We start from the raw sequence: 5,261 nt of genomic DNA on the forward strand, positions 1-5,261 counted from the left end.
ATTACTAACAAATCATTCACCTTAATTCTTCCAGTCTAGGCTAACAGTAGTCTCACGTACAGTATAACAGGCCATATAACAAATAATTCATAGTAACATGACACCATATCACAAAGGTCATATCTATAAAGTCTCACAGAATATGGCAGTCAGTCTAAGGGAATAAAATCCCGATAGTGGCAGGGTAGCTCCAAACTCAATCGTCGTAACTGTGTCTATCAACTGTCATCTACTTCTATCTTACATGAATAATCAATCAATCACAACTAGAAACACTAATCGTCACAGATTATCATTACAACAAACACAAAATTCAACAAAGGCAGGAACACACTCTACAGGTACAATAATAATAATAGTTACAGTAATGTAACAAGAATGTACCTTTATAAATACGAAGACATCTTCTGTATCTATCAACACCTCGATCGCACCTGCACCTTTGACCCTCATCAACTATACAACTGAATCCTTATCCTTTGAGCCATGTCAACTAATACTCGTCAAATCCTTCATTCAAATTGGCATCAAACATGTCCACCGAAGTTCTTTCATCACTGAGGGTCAACGGGGCATCAAAGGGTGGAATCGATCTTCATACCTGTCTTATCACAACATCTCACACACCAAAAGCTTAGTAGATAATCTATTAGTTTCTGCCAACCAACTCGTCAATACCTACTTCATTCACTTAACCCACCCCCAAGATATGTTTAACTCAACACACGGTTTGGGAACATGTCACTTCCATGTACATGCTGCCAAACCTACGCTCTGATACCAAGTTATAAAACAAGTTGGGGACGCATCCCACTCAGTGCCGTTCCTACGCACAGGGTGACCACTGAGCGTACCTCAAAGCCTGGTTTTACAGCCCGCGTCTCCGCACAGCCGGCCAACCCTTTACACATAAAGGGATCGCAAGGGGTAAGAGCCAATGCTTCGTCACAGGTCGCCACTGTGAGAACCCCCTCTACGATTAACCTACCAGTCAGGTTAAACCATCTCTGATACCAACTTATAACACCCCAGATTTTTTTTTAAATACAGCGGAAGACCAATTTAACAAATACATAATATAAACATGTATATATATACAATCCACTTAATGATAAACACGTTAATAAATAAATAACCGGGTGTTATATTAAAACATTAATATAGCTTTAATAGAAAAGACGCGACATCAGAGTTCCGACTAGTTAAACATATCTCCCAACAATCCATCTCCCTGAAATCTATCAAGTAAGCAACAGTCAACCTGCAGGGAAGAGGAGGGGGTTAGCACGAAGCTAAGTAAGTGCAACTAACTACAGGTAATAGTATACAGGAACTGTCATACTAATCATGTCACATAGTCTAACACATAAACATCACCTAAGTGCCATCTACAGAGACTCTGGAGGCTTGGCCAAACCATTAACCACTAGTTGATCGAACTGGGGCTTACCAGAAGTTCCTCCACCACCATGTTGTATATATATAATACACACGCGACAGACGCGTCATTCACACATATATACACCACGACTGTCTAGGCTACCACAGAGGAACCCAACCCGCAGGTTGATCTCTCCTACCGAGGCTACCACACAATAGGGATGCACTGGGCTCCAACAGACAAGCATCAACTAACATGCAGTCATCACAACATACTAACTAACCATAGTAGCAAGTATATCTAACAAGCATGGCAATCATAATATAACATGCTACTCTATACTATATACTCCAGTTAGTCCCACTCACCGATACCAGCATCACTCGGTAGTCTAATATCACCGAGTCTTCTCTTCATCTGTATCACCTGAAAACAATACTCATAAGTTAGTAAATCATATTCCAAATACTAACAATATCACAATCACAATGTGCATATATATATATATTTTTTTTTTTTTTTTTTTGAAAAGCAACAATGTGCATATATATATACATATATATACATACACATACACACACACACACACACACACACATACACACACACACACACATATATATATATATATATATATATATATATATATATATATATATATATATATATATATATATATATATATATATATATATATACATACACATATACTCCATCACAATATTAAACTAAGTCATAACATCTTATAATCATCATTGGATAAGTCTACAACCTAATTCCATTCACTAACGTCATATAAGTGCGTGCAAAACAGACATACACGCTAAAACCCCTTTTTCTGACCAAACTAAAGTTTGGTATAGCTTCTTAAACTTTACCATTGTAAATTACTCTTCATTACAATTTTAACAATATTTGATTCATCAAAAACGAAGTTACGGTTCAAAAGTTATGACCAAAACAAGAAAAAACTGACCAGACGCAACCGCACGGATGCACCTGCAACCGTACGGTTGCACCTGCAACCGTACGGTTGCACCTGCAACCGCCCAAAAACACCTGCAACCGTACGGTTGCACCCTTCAACTGCACATGTGATGTTCATCAGCACCAGGACACTGTTTGGACCTATTTTGACACCAAAATGAAGATTTCGAGCTATTTTTGGTCAATTTAAGGTCCACGAAACTTATCTAACATATATAGATCGATTATCAAGCATCCAACAACATTAACAAACACTTCTAAGCAAGATTTAAGCATCAAGTTCATCAAAAACTCATTTATACCCAAAATCCGATTTCTAAGAATTAAAGCACGAATTCTAGCAAACAAACCTGATTAGATGATCACAAGGGTACTAGAAATCAGTCACTAAAGCCTCTTGATTCAATTTATCACTTAGATTAGATTAGGGTTTGTGAAGGAGATAAACAAGTACGGGTTGTAATTAGAACTTTCAAGAAAATGAGAGAAAAAGCTGACTCCAAGCTTATGTATAAGTGTTAAACACAATACCCCATCACACACAGATATTTACCAGTTATCTGATATCTTTCGTACGTAGTCTGGCAACCCAAACGAAGTCCAATTTAAATAAACAAACCTGTTCTGTAACCCTTGTCACAAACTGGTATTAACCAAATACGCAAATAATTATAAACATATAATTATTAAAATCACTAATTAAAACCATACAAGGGCAATTTGGTCATTTCCACCTAGGCCCGATCTCAGGATGTTACATCTCTCGACAGCTAAATTCATTAATTTGTGGGATGATCTCTCAGTGATCGCACTTGATCGTAAATATTCAGACCACTGCCCTTTACTTCTTCGAGACAAGATCCTTAACTATGGACCCAATCCATTTAAGGTTTTTGAAGAGTGGTTCAACACGGAGGGAGTAGATCAAATCATTTTAAATGCATGGAAGATTACAGGGTCAAGAAAGGATTGCAACTTTATAGACAAACTTAAAAACGTGAAATCATCTCTTAAAGCTTGGAGTATTGCGACATTCGGAGGCCTAGACTCTGAAATTAACTCCCTCAAAAGAGAGGCATCAGATTGGGAGTTGAAGGTTGAGTCTCGGCCACTTAGTGATATGTAACGTGCAACATGGTTGGATTGCAGACGGAAGTGGGTGGAAAAGGAGAAGGTAAAAACTAATATGTTAAAGCAAAAAACTCGAGTTCATTGGATACTAGATGGGGATGAAAACTCAAAGTATTTCCATACATCTATCCGAAGAAAGTGCAACAAAACAAACATTCGTGGATTAAATATAAATGGTGCTTGGTGCGAGAACCCGGTTACGGTTAAGGAGGCAGTTTACATGCACTTCAAAGGTATCTTCAGTGAAAACAATTGTATCAGACCTAAATTGATGGGCTGGGCAGAATCTTTTAATCCAGTCGGTTCCAGTTTGTCGTTTGAAGAGTCGGTGGCACTTGAACAACCTTTCAATAACGTAGAAATTTGGGAGGCAGTGAAAGCATGTGGAGGATCAAAAGCCCCTGGGCCAGAAGGGTTTAACTTACATTTTTATAAAAAAAAAATGGAGTATAATCTAGGAGGATCTCCCGGAGGTAATCAATTTCTTTTGGGATAAAGATGAATTATCTTCGGGATGTAACACATCATTTATCACTTTGATCCCGAAAAAAATCAGACCCGGGTGGTTTAAATGACTATTGGTCTATTAGCTTAATTGTTAGTTTTTATAAAATCATTGCGAAACTGCTCTCTTTCCGGCTTTGAAAAGTTGTTCCAAAGCTAGTAGGTTTCGAGCAAAGTGCTTTTATAAAGGGTAGAAATATCATTGATGGGGCACTTATTGCAAACGAAACTGTGGGTTACTTGAAAACCAACCAGGAAAAAAGCCTCATTTTTAAAGTAGACTTTGAGAAAGCATTTGACTCGTTGAATTGGGACTTCCTTTTGGAAATGATGAGAATTATGGGATTTGGTGAGAAATGGAGGAATTGGATGCTTTCGTGTTTAAAGTCGGCTTCCATCTCTATTCTAGTCAAATGTTTGCCTACTAAAGAGTTCAAACTAGAAAGGGGATGAGGCAAGGTGATCCGTTATTACATTTTCTCTTTATCATTGCGACAGAAGGTTTGAATTGGCTAACAAAAGCGGCGGTGTCCAATAATTTATTCAAGGGGGTGGAAGTAAGTAAGGACAAAATCCCTATCTCACTTCTTCACTATGCGGACGATACAATATTTTTTGGGTCATGGAGCGAGTCAAATATAATGAACCTCATGAAAATGTTAAAGTGCTTTGAGTTAGCTTCGGGGTTAAAATTAACTAAAATAAAAGTAATATCTTTGGAGTATGTGTGGATTCCGATGAAATTAAAACAATGGCGAGGAATTTTGGGTGTAATGTGGGTTCATTTCCGTTCACTTATCTTGGCCTTCCCATTGGGGGAAAAATGAGCAAAGCGGATAGTTGGAAACCGGTGTTAAAAAAATTTGAGAAACGACTATCGGATTGGAGAGCTCGTGCGATGTTGTATGGTGGAAGTTTAACCCTTGTTAAATCGGTTCTATATAGCTTACCGCTGTATTAGTTCTCACTCTTTCGTGCACACCCGAGCATGATAAAAATCTTGAGTGTGTAAGACGTAATTTTTTTGGGGGCGGTTCGGGTGGGGATTACAAAATACCTTGGGTTAAATGGGAGGAAGTCCTTCGTCCTTTTAAGGAAGGTGGACTTAATGTGGGTTCCCTTAAAAGCATAAATATGGCACTAATTGGCAAATGGTGGTGAAGGTTCAAAACCGAAACCACCGCTTTGTGGGTTAATGTCATAAAAATCATTTACGGGTCTTCGGCTTTACTTGATTCTGGTGGGCATTTTCACTCTC

Source organism: Rutidosis leptorrhynchoides, chromosome 4 (genome assembly GCF_046630445.1).
Source record: "Rutidosis leptorrhynchoides isolate AG116_Rl617_1_P2 chromosome 4, CSIRO_AGI_Rlap_v1, whole genome shotgun sequence".
NCBI lineage: Eukaryota > Viridiplantae > Streptophyta > Magnoliopsida > Asterales > Asteraceae > Rutidosis > Rutidosis leptorrhynchoides.